Raw genomic sequence first — 16,840 nt, forward strand, 5'->3', positions numbered from 1 at the left:
ACGTACACCTTCTAACTAAGTAAGTAAATTGAATAACAAAAAATGTATTAATTATTCATACCATTATATCCAAAGAGAGATACCACTAACAAATTGTTTTAAAGTAGAAAGAAATCTGGGCAAATCTTTTGATTAGTAAATAATTAATTTCCAACAAAAAAAAATTGAGAATGATGAACTTGTTTTCGTCCAATGTTTTTAATACTTTAGAACTCTGCCAAAAATCCTAAGGCCCATAACTAGAATTGCAAAATTTTGCGTAACATATATTTCTATTGACGTTTTATTTGTTGTGTATACACATAGATGCCCCAAAAAAACATCTCTACATTTTACCGTTTCTATCGACACGTTAGGCTATTGACAAGTCGCATGATATTTATTTTCGAGCAGTCAGGTTCTAACGAGCCGGTTGAATTAGTCTTCGTTGTATGACCTCTATTAATTCTATCGTTAAAAGAAGTATTTTTAACAAAATACAAACAACAATTTTTTCACTCTTCCATATACTCGAAATAAGACGATGAAGGATTTTTAAAAAGTCTTTTCCTGCAATTTTGAGCAGTTCCGAGTTGATATTATTTTCCCTGGCGCTTTGTTATTTTTTAGGGATTTTACTATATGTTCAATTTCGTCCATACTGGGCTCGGGTAATTCTAGTTCGGCCGTTTGGTACACTAGTTTTTCATATGGACTATAACTGGTATTTTGTTCTGCGCTGTCGTTAAGTACATTGTCAAAGTACTCTTTGAAGTTTTCTACAATCATCTTGGGATCAGAAACTAGATTGCCGTTTCCATCTTTCATAATAGTCGTCCGTGCTTTAAATCCTTCCTTAACGGATTTGCACTTTTCAAAAAATAATTTCGGGTCTTTTGTATATTTCTATTTCTTCTAACTTCCTGTTCTCAGCGATTCTTTTCTGTAATTTTATTTGCTACATTACGTAATCGTATATAGTTTTGCACGTTATCATTGGTAGGGTCTTGTGTGATGATTGTTCTTGCTTCCTGGCATTTTTTAATCGCTTCTTGGCATTCATCGTTGAACCAGTAGTTTTTCCTTTTTGTTTTTCCTACCCTTAGGCTTTCCGCTGCTTTTGTTAGCGAGTCTTTGATTTTTTCACAAGTTGTGGTTGAGGTTTTTTCAGCTTCAAATTGTGTTGTATTATGTTTAGCGAATTCCATAGTTACTTTCCGTTTAAATGTTTAAATTCCAGCATCACTTTTGATCTTGTCTCTGTGTAATTTAGTATTTTTACTTTTTTGTTGGTGTCTTTCCATTTAGCTGAGAGCTTGAGGGAGAATTTCGCTACCACCAGATAGTGGTCCGAGTCTCCACCCGCACCTCTGTATGTTCTCACATCGCATTTGCAATGCTTGACTGATGACATTTATCTATAATGACATGATCAATCTGAGATTTTGTTCTTCCATCCGGGGCTGACCACGTATGCTTGTGTATGTTTTTCCTTGGGAAATATGTGCTACTTATGACTAGCTCTCTGGAGATTGCAAAATTAATAAATTTGCTTCCATTATCATTGGATGTATCATGCAGGCTTTCTTTTCCAATGATCGGTCTAAACATCAACTCTTTCCCTACTTGAGCATTAAAATCTCCAACTGTCACTTTGATACAATGTCTTGGTAAGGAGTCATTTTCATCTTTGTCCTCAGTTAGTGCGTAGCAGTTAATTAAAATTAAGTCAAATTTGCGTCCTGCTACATGGATGTAACATATACGCTCATTAACAGCTTCAAATTTTTTAATACAGGCCATAATTGTGTTATTTACTACGAATTCTACTCCTTTTTCGTGCCTATTAGATGTTGTGCCATTATAGATTACTGTTGCACTTTCTGCTTGCACATTTCCGTTTCCGAGCCAACGTATTTCTTGTAGAGCTACAATGTGTAGTTTATAGCTTATAATATTTTGCACACGACCGTCTCGCTTTTTTTTAAGTTAACTAGTTATTATATTCACTTTTATTTATAATAATTCGTGTAGACCTTTGACCTCTTTGTCCCCTCGTTGTTTTGATTCCATTATGCCTATACTCTACTGTACTAGTCCTCTCGGATAAAATCACTTTCAAATTAACGCTTTGATGCTTATTTGTAATAAAGCAATCAAGCCAATCAAGGGCCCAACGGCATCGCCGCGCCGCCGTCAGACCGGTTCGTAACAATAACAAAACTCATGTGGTCAATGCGACCAAACAAGCTCAAACAGATAATATTAGTCATAATACTGATAAAGTAGTTTTTAATGATGGTTCTGAATAGATAAGGCACAGTGATCAGATATGGCCACACGGTCCAAAAAGAAAATGGGTTATTTCCCGCTTCTGATTATTCAGACACGCCTAGTGTTGACCAAACAAACTCCGATTCCTTTGAAACTACTGTACCAATAAACACCACAGCACAAAAATCTCCTAGACCCGTTAGGATTTAAATACCTATTTAGCGTTTTACTCTTTGTGATTATTTATGTTAGTGTATTATTTTTGCATATTATAAAACATATGTGCTACACATAATTATTATTTTTGCATGAAATGTTGTTATTGTAATTTGATATTGTTTTTGTAATAATTTGTATTATCTGTCTATATAATATTATAAATGTAACTATGGTTAAGTATATTATTTTAAATATAAAAAAAAGGAAAGAGGTGTTACGTATCAGCAGTTAATATAAATATATGTAGTGGGGATTGTTCACCATACGCGAGTGCTATACCGGCACAAATTGTCGTTCGTGTAATTTGGGTTTCATAATGAACATCGGCGAATATTATTATTTACATTAATCTAATTGTGTTTTACTTTCATACTAAGGTATAACAACTTTTATCACGTAATCACCATAAAGTTATGACACCACACAACCTTCCATCTACTTAGCCATATCAAGCCAAATTTAACCCCTTTTATCTTAATTGACCTTATTCATTAAATGTATTCAATTACAGTATTTAAGAGTGTCTGTGGAGAGTGTTTAGTGAAACAAAAGTCTGGTAGTAAACCTGGTTAAGGAAGTTTGGTTGAGAGCAATGAAAAAAAAAAGCGTTAGGACAAGAACTGAAGGAGTACCAATGGAAGTGTAGAAAATTACTGGGAATGTTAGTATAGGCTGGTTAAAAGATTTTTTTAAAAAGCTAGTTGAAGGGAAAATAACAGAAAAATGGTAGAAGAGTTTTGTAGTATTTATATTTTAGGACAATATAATATATGTGTATATTTAAGGGGAACTACAACAATGTAGAAACTCTACAGTAAATTTATAAAATAAGAAGAATACAATTTACGATCCACGGTATAAAGATGTTGAAAATATTATAGTAAAGAGAATTAAAAGTAAGACATCAATATCTACTTCATAAGATCAAAGACAAATGGAAATTACATCCAAACAAATATTTTTAAACATGAAATAACAGCCAGATATAACTTTTTGGAAAATAATTGAATTTCTACCCAACTTGAGTGGGATATTCTTTCTATAAAAAACTATCGATGTACATCAAAACCTGAAAAAAATATCATCACATATTTTCCTAGAAGAAGCGGTCAATTTTTCTTTTGATTATAAATTGTTAACAGCATATGTGTTAGCATTGTATTTACAAAAAAAAAAAATTTACAAGTTTCAAAATGATTTGCTAGGTATATTACACGATAACTATACTTACCGTCTTTGAAGTTTTATTGTGGTACTTAAACAATTTATACGACAAAAAAACAACTGATCAGTTTGTTAAACTGTTTTTAAGTGCTTTTCTTGCGACTTGTCAATGGGCTTATAATAATGCAACAATATAATCTAAATATGTATATATTTTGCAATGTGCTTATTTTAATATAATAAAATGTTGTATTGACCAGTCAAATTTTGGTTTTATTAAATGTATATTATAATTAATAGCCAAATCAAATAATTGACCATACTACTCTAATGTCGGCGGTAAAACAATATTTTTATAAAAAAAAATTTTAAATGATTTCGTATCGATGTTAAAAACAAACGCGTTTAGAACTACTATTTGAGCAGCTATGGTATTAAAAAAAAACCGGCATAGCATAAAAATCGCGTAACCTAATATTTTAAAACGTACAGGCCTTTCAAACTATTCAAATAAACTAAAATACAAAAAAAAAAAAAGTGACGATGTAATGTCAATATATTTTTACTTTCGTGTTTAGGCCTGCTATACCTTTCTAACCACTAGTCCGATTTCATTGCACAGCAAGTCTATTAGTAAGTAATACTATAGAAATTCAAAAGTGGTAAGTACACTTATAAGAATTATAATGTCTATTTCGTTTTATAAATGTCTTATAAGTCCAGTTTTTTTTATAATATGTTTTGTTTTAAAAATAAATAACAATTCTGAAATATCAATCAGAAAATTTAGTAAGGTTAGGTTAAACCACATGATTGAAAAACTAAAAACTTATCAGCTACTCGACGGAGTTAATCACTAAGTGACGCCCGTGTCTAAAATAAAAGGTGTTTAACTGTATTATATTTTACAGTTAAAATGAAAATTCACTGCTTCATAATATCGTTTGCCGTTGTAAAAGTTTTGGCCTTCGGTTTGGGTAGTTATTTAATTTTTACATGTACCTATTCAAAATAGTTCACCGAATGACTAAATTAAATATTTTATGTTACCTTACAGACGAATATAAGAGGGCAGTTTTCTATGCAAGTTAGTGACATTGTTTCATAAAAAATAACCTTTATGTTATTAAATTTTACAATTATATATATGATTTAAATAATTTATTACAGACAGACACTTGGAGAAGGCTATTTCTAACGGTAAGATATACTTAATATGAACAAACCGATATAAAATTGTTTTGTTATGTTCAGCTGATTTTCAGACTTATAAATCGAAAATTATAGTTTCTAAAATCTATCTAGATTAAGAGTGCATGATGGATGTGTAATATTTGTAATCCAAACATACATTATTTTGAAAATCAAATAATTTATATTTTTACTCGAAACATCTGTTTCTGTAATTTACGTAGAGCATTACAAAGCTATTGTTATGAATCACTGCATGAGCCATGTTAGTGCTGACCCAGCACATGGTAAACGACACGGCCCGTGCAGACGGTACCAGTACATATTAATCAATTAATCAATCGTGTTTCCGGCGTCTATTAATTACAACGACCTATGTTTAATAATATTACGCACTAACCTAAACCTATATAATTATTGTAAGATTATCTTTCGGGTAAACATGTGTAATGTAGATATGTTTAATGAACAAACAAATCGATCTTAATACAATAAATATTGTGTCAGTCACATTATTTATATCACCGATACCTGAGGTCTCTAATACTATATTGAACACGACATCCATGGACAGACTGCCAATAACTCAATCCCAGGTAAGACTACTCAAAGAAACTGAGACCACCGGAATCAACCGCGGTCACAACAATTTAGTCAACGACTATAAAACCTAACATGGTGCTTAGTGTAGATCAATAGTTCTCACTTAAAGCCTAGTGTAATCTTTTTCTGATCTATATCTACGAGTATTAGAGTTTAAAATATTATTTGTTTTTTTCTAGATATTGGACTGAGAGAAGTGGTTTCAGACATTATTTTTGGATTGACATTGAAGACAACAATGGGTAGCTATAGCAATAAAATAAATTAAAAAAAAACAAATAAATAAGATATGGTTTGCTAGTAGAAAAACAAACTTGAAAATTACATTAAAAATGTAACAACGATTTAAAGTCGTTTCCGCCGTTGTCAAGAGCGCGTTATTTGTTAGCTTTTTGTGCTATTGCGCAAGTAATTTGTGTTCGTTTTTTGTGAAATTCACATATCTCGTTTTAAAATAAATGCATGTGAGGATTGGTGTCGAATTCGAGTCGATCCTCCCTAAACTTACTAAGTTAGAGAGATTTTAGTTTTAACTCCGCGGCAAATGGTCGCAGAGTCCTATTTCGCACGCTGACATTTTGGTTTTAAGTACCCCAACAGGTACGTCTCCACTCTAGGGACCTACCATCCCTATCATGGGCCCACCCCAATTTTGGCTCGAGAGGTCCTATACTCAGCACATGCCTTAGGGCAGCCAAAAGAGGTCCACCTACCAGATTTGGAAATTCTAACATTATTTTACGCTGGTAATCAGCAGTTATGTTTAGTGTATTTTGTGATATACAGCGAATACATTTGGATCGCGGCAACTCGTTTACAAGCAAGTAGTGGAAGTGCTGTACCCGCCACCGTCATGTCTGCTGAAGAGGAAATGGATACTACCGGATATTGTACCTCAAAGGGGCCGCGATAAGCTTTAGGCAACCTGCCACTAAAAAGGGTGCCGATGATGATGGAACATTGAGCCAGATTTTAAACATAGGCTGGTATAGGATTCCCTTCTCCACAGAAAAGGGCAGAAGAGTATCTCACAGATTACTTACAATGCCATGGTAGCTAAAACTAACGAGCTACATAACTAAATCTTCGAGCTACATCATAAAGGTTCGTCCAAAAAAAGGGCCGATGCATCCACAGGCAGCCCGGAATTAAAATATGGGCCGATTGTGAACGAGTTTTCAAAGGGTATTTGCGATAAACAAATATAGATTAAGACACTTAAATTTGAAATGGCACACTTGGAATCTACCCAAACTGCGCACCGGGCGATGGCCCTGAGAGAAGAAAAAGCAATAAAAATAAATCTAAAAATAGAAATCGCAGTGCCTCTCGAAAATCTAATAGGTCGAAATCTAGGACCGCTGCCCGTAACGAAAAGTTGGTAACCAATAGAGAAAAGCCCCCTCCGCCCCCGTATACTGTACAATCGACAGCCCGGATGTCCTTTTACGCGGTTTGGGTCCGATTATTCGCGTGGTTCAATAAGTAATATACTAACGGATTGTGAAGATAAAGACGGATAAAGTGGACTGTATAGGTGATAAGGATGATACTTACAATAAATTGAAAGCGAACGTGAAATTGTAACAAATAAAATATGTATTAAAACATAAAACATAAAAACGAACATAAAATTAGTAATCAATGGGGACAGGGGGGAATACTTATAAAACTTATGCCACACGGCGCAATAACCTAACAAAAAGAATTACTATATTTAAGTTAACATTAAAGTACTTATCGACTATCAGCATATTGGTATTGTATCTGATGTTCAAACCCAATGGCCACTAGGATGGCGGATATGTAGTTGATGAGATGTTCCACACGATGATGCCACCAGGATGATATATACACACACGCTAAAGTGAAGGCGAATCGCAAAGCGATTAAACTTTAGGCATGAGGGTGCAGGCGAGATATGCACTGGGGTGCAAGCGATTTATATGCACAAGAGTGCAGGCGAACTATAGACACAAGAGTGCAGGCGAATTGCAGGGCGATTTAAAACGATCCGGAAATGACCATGTGCTAAAATGGGACCATCAAGCAAGGCCAAGATGGCGTGATGTACATCGGCAAACGAGTATACGTCCGGTAGGTACAACGGTCAATGAAAACATGGGTTGCTGACAAGGACGAGCTGCATTACATCAGCGTCCGCTCCAGCCGGTGGTGGTGGCACAAGCAGTGTTGCCAGTTCACCACATGATATTAAAAAAGGGGCGCATGTGTGCATAACTGGATCGAACATATACCATCTGTGTAAGCGACCCACTCCGCAAAAGCGCAGTAAAGGACATGCTTTGGACGGAGATGATAAAAAATCGCGGAAGGTAGAACTGAATCTCATTGAGACTAAGCTGGGCAAGTTAAATCCGACGTATCTGGTACTAGAGATCTACTTCGGGACATCGCTAAGAGCAATTCCTTATTGCTCAAAGAAGAAGCAGCGAGGTGGCCAAGAATTAGGGTATGGAACGTTGATTCAAGCTTTTTAACTGATTCAATCCCGGAGAGAATTGTAGTGCAAAATTCGGAACCGGGCCTTTCTACGGAGAGGGCAAACGCCCTCCTTAAACCTGTTTTTTAATAAGGACCTCGTGAGGCCTCGACGTGCAGCTGGGATATAGAAATTCATCCAGAGCATTTTGATCATTTTGTGTCAAGAAAAGATTTTTACTTGGGCCTCTAAATTGATGTATTACAAGGACGTTATGAAAGAAGTCCACTGCAATTTGTCTTAGAGGAACGCTTAACATAGGCTTCACCATTAAATTTTAAGAAGGCAGGATAAGGACTGTAGGCCACGCCAAAGTTGCGACTGATCTCTCATAAACCCAGCACTTGGCTGATATCAAGAGCAAAAACCAGGATCTCTTTACCAGACTCAGAGTGACATACAGTGGCAAATGGGGCACTTGCAGGAGCAATGTGACGCTCCTCTATAACTGTGTATTCCAGCCCAGAATCCTATACGGGATATCTGATACCCTGCTGCCGAGTCCAGTCTAAAGGCATGATACCAATCCGAAAGTAAGGTATTACGAGGACGTGATCCTGCTGACAAGGACAGGGTTCTACAGGAACTATGGTTCGCTCTCTGTGACGGATGGAAAGTGAGATGGGACATCTGGGCAACTGGTAGATGGACATATAGACTTTTCCACAACTTTGCCCAAAGATTATCTGTTCCTCTCTACCTAAGGCATTTTGTCATACAATTCTCACTGGTCACGGAGACTTCAAGGTCAAACTCCATTCACTGGGGCTTGCAGACGATCCGGGTTGCATATGTGGTGCACCCGATAAAACTGCGGAGTATATCCTGCCGTATGTACTTGTCTCCTCCCGGCAAATCTACCGTGCCTTTGCACGATTTTCCAAGGAAACCCTTGAAAATTGAAGAACCAAATGAAGATGATAAGGTGTGGAACACCAGGAAAGGAGACGAGCCTCTACTCTGGCCCAACTTTTGTCGTCGTGGAACAGGATCTACGATCGACAGGGCTGCGAAAGGCACGAGGGCCTCGTTGAGTCACTCATCGATCGTGGCGCGAGGCTCTGGTAGCCGGGCTACTCGCCGTGACTTACCAGTTGATAGGGAATCAGAATACTTCCAAGGAGCCTGCCTGCCTACCGTAAAAGGCGACTAATAGGCTGATTTACATAGAATCACTTCATCTTGTGTCCAACTTTCCTCGGCCCAAAACTAGTGCCCACCGCTACTAGTCAGTCCGTGGTCGAAGGCGATCCCTCTGGGGTGAATAACAAAAAGCCAGGGAACACCTGTTACAAAGATTTTTTTTTTTGCAAATTTATCAGCGTTTAAATCAAATATTTTACTATAAAAACCTAAATGGAATATTTCTGATATACAAAACTGATTTTACCTCTTACAACCTTATCCAATCATTATACCCGTATTTTATACTAGTCGTCAAATCTTAAATTTAGACATTATTTTTAGTATCGTTCAATCGGTGTAATAGGTATATAGGTATATCGATGTATACAGGTTGTCCCAAAAAGACCTGACCAATAAAAAAAATTATGTTCTAGTGAATACATTTTTATTCAATTAATTTATACTCAATTGCGATATAAACATCACGTTTTTTGGCACTTAACTGTTTATTTTTTAAATTACTGTTATTATTATTTTTTTTTTCAATTCAAAATTTTATTGAGAATTTTGACTTGAAGTAAAACAGTTATAAGTAATTAAAACTGCGGTGTTTATAGCAAAAATTAGTGTAAATTAACGTAAAAAAATATATATATGCAAAATATAGAGCAAAAGTTATTTCATTATCAGGTCTTAGTGGGACACCCTGTATAATTGAACCATTCACATTTGTTTAGCTTAATATTATTTATACTTTTTCTACTCATTTTAGCAGAAATTTCTTTGTTGTTGTCTGTGCCGGGTAATATGATTTTTATTGTTTTTTGGTCGAGTTTCTCAGTGGCTTAATAATTTTTAATTATATATAATTTTCGTTTTAATTTCAGAGTTAGCAAACCATTCATACTTACTCGGTAACCATGTTTATATATTGCATATTTGTAATATTTTAATAAATTAATCAGTGTCGTTTATACAATTATAATAGAAATAAAGATTATTCATAAACTTATATATTAAATTCTATCATAAGAAAATATGTACATTAAAATGTATTTAATTTTTTAATTTTAGGAGACAAATGTAATCAAGATTTATTGCGAACTCTAATAATCCATTATACATGTAATTATAAATTAGAACAGTTTCTAAAATTAATAATTGCTCAATTCTAAACAATAAGTTTTACAATATTTTGCATTGAAATATTGGTCCAAGGAATCTTAGTTTGAGAATGACTAATATAGATAAAATATAAAAACTGATTTTTTTTTAATTTATGATAAATTGATTTCTTATATTTTTGTTATAGCTCAGCCTGTGCCAACTGCAGGTGTTAGCGAAAGTAAAAACGCATTTATTTAATATTCGTAAATAGACCTTATTGCTTAATTTATTAGTCGAAATTTATGTTAAAAGAGTAAATTGACATTTTTCGATTGATTTCTGAAATAAAACTCATTTTCTCAAATAACATTATTTAAATAGTCGATCAGTATGGCGGCTATCGAGTTGAAAATTTGGCAAAAGCTTTCTTAGGTCACGTGCCTTCGAATAGTTGATAAGAAATTTAATTTCGTGGAGGGGGTAATTTTTTACATAGAAACTCGGCTATGCCCATTGCAATTATTTTATGAGTAAATTAACGTAGAGCGTTAAAATAATCATCCGATATAGTAAAAAAGTTATGAGATACCTGCCAATTGTTACTTCATTGCATATTAGTTACCTAGAAATGTAATTTTCCCTTCTTTTGGGGTTTTCAGATTTTTTAGATAATCATATTATGTGTATTTATAATATGAGCTATGAGCACATTATTCATCTAGCTTTTGCCTAATTTTCAACATTAATGCCCTAAAAATTCAAAGAAAGGAGTTATAATAAAAAATAAATTTCTCTACTATTAATTACATTGTCGCCATTACAATTGTCTTATAGATGTTTGGAGTTCTACCTATAAAAACTCGCGTCGAATAGTCTGTTTGAAATTAATTTTATCACTTTCAGTTAAACTTATAAATATTGTCGAATTTAGACCTCACCGCCCCAATAATCTTCGTCCCACTATGCCTCGACTCCTTTGTGCTGTTTTTTTTTAGTTACCAAATAATTTTTGCAGCGTTTGAAGATCAGGTATTTTCATATTTTGCACTTGATAAAACGTCGATGACTAGAGAAGAGAGAGCAAGCTTCCTCCGCGCAGGTAAATATTAATAAATGCATGTAATAATCAAGCAATATTTTAATGAAAAAAAAAAAAATATCACAGATGTATTCTTATCACAGTAGTAAAATAAATAAGTTGTATGTAATTAGAAAATGCGCATAACAGTATTTTTACCTTAACAAACAATTAGTGGTAACATTATTTATTTTTATTAACACCTTCCTGTCCTTAAATAGCTTTTGACTTTTTTTGTCTGTCTATTTAGGTAATACATTTTCAAATTTAGGTTTCTTTTCTTTTTTTGGGTTTTCCAGATATTTTAAATAATTGTTTATTGTTCGATTTTTGGTTTTATGTTGAATATTAATAATAAATATATATAAATACAAGTATAAAAGTTATTATAAATCGATGTATTTCATTTGGATCGTTAAAATATCAAAACTTAAATCAAAAACTTTGATTAAACATTTTCTTTTTTATGATGAAATTTCGAATTTTTTTATATTTTTGGCTTAATAAATTACGTTTTATGGGCTATTTATGCTCTACAATCTGAACGCTTTGTTATGAACCACATATCAAAATTGGTTAAGTGGTTTAAGAGATATTGTGTTAAAATGGTTTTCAAAAACTTTTGTAGTCAAATATTTTCACGCTTTTACCTTTGATAAATTCCAAGCAAATACGTTAGTCTAAATCATTAGACAACAGGAACCTGCTAAACTGTTTTAATACTTAAGCAGTTAATGACGATTCATGGAAAACAACGACGACAAATGATTTTAGACAGACGATCAACGTCGTCTACATCCTTTAATGAAAATACCATTTTAATAACATTATTGTTATTTTAACGATTTTATCGAAAGTTGTACTTCTATCATTACGGACTCGTATCGAAGCATTCATTTACAAGTGTATTTATCACTCTTTGTTATAATAATTCATATAGACCTATTAGCTCACAGCTCCAATAAACTCCACCTCCCCCGACCTCACTAGGCTGGCTTTTTTGTTCTTATATTTTGTTCATTATTTTTTGCAGAAAATTTATTGCCACTTCTTGGACGCAATAGAAGATATATTATGAAAATTGTTACAATACAATTACTCTCTGCAGTATTACGTAAATGTTTATATACACTTATAATGGTTTTATTCATAATTAAAATTATACCATTTCATATACTATTAAAATTAAGAATTTATGAACATTTATTTTTATAATTATCATAATTCGTAATGACAGTAATACGAGAAGTATTCAATTTCAATTCATAAACAATACATAATGTTATAGAATCATTTTAATTACAGTAGTATTCAAATTAATTTTTTTGTAAGTATAGAACTCTCATAACACTCATATTATGCCAAGACTTTTATCCTAACATATAGTTAATATTTGTTTAATTTGTTTTATACAACGCATTATCTGTTGTTTCTTGCACATCGAAGATTAGTAGTAAGAATTATCAATTTAAATTTAGCAAATTTTTGAAGTGAAATGATTTTGTTTTTAAGGTTGGGAAGCACCAGAATACGACAGTTTGGACAAGATATGTAGTTTAACAGGTTTATACAGAAGTATAAGATACCCAGCTAGAATTACAATATTTGCTCAGGTTAACGATAAAAATACTTGTGAAATCGGGGATGGAAACACAACCCCTATCAAATACAAATTCATCGACAACGATTATTATGAAGTATATAATGAACTCTATAAAGAAGTTGCTATACCAAAAGCATTACTTCTTGACGAGGTGCTCGAATGGGCAGCAGAAGAATATGTATAATAATGTCTAATATAGAATACACTAAATTAAATATTGACAATTTGGATATAAGTGCGATTGTGCTTATATCCAAATGTCAATTAATTGTCAATGTGTTTTAAAATAAACAGTTTTGAACTCGATTATAAACATATTTGTTGCTTATTGATTGACTTACCTATAATGGTGTTTATAACTTTTTAGTGTAAACATATTCCATTCAAAATGCCAGAGCTAATATAATAATGTTCGCCTTAAAAAGGATTTGAGTAAAAAAAAAAAAAAAAATGTATTAAATATTCATTAAATTTAAACCTAACAAAAAGAAATGCCTAAGCACTGTCGTACACGATATGGGCTACAAAAATGTTCATTGGTTTTTGTACCGTCGCTCCGCTCAACAATTAGATCAGCGCCTAAGTAATATAACATTAGATAGAGTAAAGTAATTTGTTTTTCTTTATGCGCAATCATAATCTGACGGCGAACGAAGTGTAAAGATATGAATGTATTTTGTAACTTAAGTACATAATCTTATTATCCAAATGAAACATGTTTTTTTTATACTAGCTACCCGTGCTCTCAAAGTTATTTGCATAGTAGGCACGGGGAGGTCACAGGTTTACAGGAATTATAACAACTGAAAGTGATAAAATCACTTTCGAATAAATGCTTTGATATGAATCAGTTGTTAGTATTTTCAAACCAGTAAAGTCCAAACCAAGCACAATATAATCCAGCAAAGTTACAAAGTATTAAATTGAGGTGCTGTATTTACAAATCAGCTTCAAAGCGTTCATTTATAAGTGATTTTATGACAAGGTGTACAGGAATTATTATTAATAAAAGTGATGAAATTACTTTCAAATAAACGCTTTGATGATAATTTGTAAGCACTGCACCTCACTTAAGTTCTTTCTTAATATGCTGGGTTATGCTGTGCTTGGTTTGGACTTAACTTAACTTTGAAAAATACTAACTACTGATTCACATCGAATCGTTTATTCGAAAGTAATTTTATCACTTTCAGTTGTAATAATTCCTGTAAACCTGTGACCACCCCGTCCCTACTGTGCCCCGACCACACCATGTCCCGTCCCCACTGTACTGGCTTTTTTTGTATTTTAAATGATATTTATTAATATGTACTAGTAATCAGAATTCATAATATCTAGTTTCGAAAAAGTATTTTGCATGCTAAGTGCTGATTAACTGAAGTGTAAGTCTAGCTATCTGTCAGATCAGAAACGTTCTACTACTAATAAAGCGAGTGTGCTACTTTCTTGAAGTATAATTTTTTTTTTTTTTTTATAATTTCAAATTTATATAATATGTTGAAAATCAAGTATCTGGTGTTGCTTACTTCACGGGCTTAGTAAGCAAGGGTCAAAAACAGAAAGAAATGTTTAGAAGTCAGTCAGCTAAATGGTGAACAAAATTGACAGATGTATAAAAAAAATAATCATTAGTGAAACCTTTTTAATTCTGATTATTTATAATAATTATAAGTATGCGTTATCAACAAATCAATTCCTGTTTTTAGGCTACCTCAACACTTGTTAAATTGTAAACGTACCATTATAATAATTATTGTTAGTTATCCAATATAATATACTCGTATATTATCATACAGAGAATAAATATCATCGAGTGATATCATAATTTTTAATTTACAGTCACTTGTAATATAAAAATACTGAGAATATTGAACAACAAAATTAATCAAACGTTTCCATTTCCATCAGGCGTATAAAAAAAAACGCAGGAAAGAGTGGAAACATAATTAAAAAATAATATTTTTCTTATACGAATGAAACAACGGAAACTGTTATCAGTATGTACGGATGACGGCGCCGTCACTTCTTCACGCTTAAATATAATAGATATCAAACACCGTACAACTGTTATAATATTTCACTAGATTGTGCAATATATCCTACCACCATTATCCACTCACCGCTTCAAATACAAAAAAAAAAAAAAGATTTATAAAATAAAAAAAAGAAGCAGGGAGTTGCTCGTTGTCATAGCGACACAACATACTGCTACAAAAATAGAACTAATTAATAAAAGATGATATAAAAATAAAGAATTATAACAATGAAAATGTTCAGAATATAAGTGCGTACATTGGAGTACTATCTTGGCATAGGTTAACACTAATAGGTGATATGGATGATCTTAGAGCGATTCCACCTTTTATCTTGAATGGCACAACGTAGACAACCATCGACAAGGAAAGCATTGACGTGTATCCCCCCGCATTTCTAATGTAAATCCCCGTTGTAAATCTGTGCATTGTATGTTAAATCCAAGCACATTATAAAGTAGGGAAGTATTAAAGTGAGGTGCATCTACAAATTTGCACCAGGGAGTTTAGTAAAAAGTGATTTTATCATTTTTAGTTGTAATAATTCCTGTAAATCTGTGACCTTCCCGTCACCACTATGCCCCAACCCAACTGTACTGGTTTTTTAGTGTTTTATGTTTTTACAATTAAAAATATGTGAGTTCGTCGTATTGTAAAAAGTAGTAAAATAGTACTCGAGGTAGCAAACTACCGTCTACCAATGAGCACTCAATTATTTTATATTGATTATACATCACTTTGGGCTGTTTGCAAAAAAAAAAACGCTGAACATAAGTAGGTAAAATCAATTTTAGAAATTAGCGTCAAGTATAGAGTAATACATAATATGAATAAAGAAATGCAAATAAAAATAAATTTTTTTCCTATTTTAAAAAAAAAAAACACTAATCACTGTTTTTTTCAACAAAGTACACTTTTTTTGTGATGTTCAATGGTTTGTACATGTATTGCGAATGACCGAGCAATACGCCACACCACCACTGCGTCGGTTTCGGTTTTAATATGTTATGAAACATTATAAACAAGTAAAACATACAAAATAGGTACGGGTTCTTACCGCAAAAATGGCATACAAAAAAAAAACATTTTAAATTCTATAATGTAAGCATATGTTGCACAAATTTTTACAAAACCAATAACTGAGTAGTAAATAGTTTAGATTGTGTTTTTAGAGTATTATGAATATTTGTGTGAGTCATAATGAAAAACGGCTAATGTTGCTTGTGTTAATAAATCCACATAAGCAACTACTGCAGTAATTTTATTGTTCCGGTCGCCAAATAAGCCCATCGACAAGTCTTATTATTAGTTGTCTTAATAGTTAAATTATTCCAAAAAGTCAGTAAGTCACGCTGTCAAACTTCAAATCTCGTAAGTACAATTCGAATTTATTTTTATTAGGTTTTTCTATTTTTCAATATTGTATTATGTTCGTGTGTAGGTCTCCTACACCTTTTACTGATTTCATTGTATAGCGAGTCCATAAGTAAGTTATACTATCAAAATTTCAAGGTTGTAAGCACACTTTTAGTCAGAGATGGGGGAATTTCAAACAAATAATTAGGATAAAAATTGGGTTCTCTATTTCATATCATACCTTACAAGTCCAGTTTCTTTGTAATAGGTTTTATTGTAAATACATTTTAAAATAAATACCAATCTTGAAAAAATTAATCAAAAAAGTGTAGTAAGGTATAGTTGATCCAGAAACAAAAACAGATTAACAGTAAAATAAAAGGCGTTTAATCTTATTTTTTTTCACAGTTAAAATGAAACTTCACTGCTTATTAATATCGACTGCCATTGTACAAGTTTTGGCCTCCTCAATTATAGGTAATTATTTAATTTTTACACATTTCTATACAATGAAGTTCATAAAAAAAAATTCAATTATTCATTTTTATTTACAGAAGAATATAAAATGACAGTTTTCCATGCAAGTCAGTAACATTTTTTCATAA

The sequence above is a fragment of the Adelges cooleyi genome, unplaced genomic scaffold (assembly GCF_023614345.1).
Source record: "Adelges cooleyi isolate 19-005CV unplaced genomic scaffold, UGA_ACOO_1.1 ACOO_flye_CR_arks_rails_tigmint_CR_PRNA_1, whole genome shotgun sequence".
NCBI classification, from domain to species: Eukaryota; Metazoa; Arthropoda; class Insecta; order Hemiptera; family Adelgidae; genus Adelges; species Adelges cooleyi.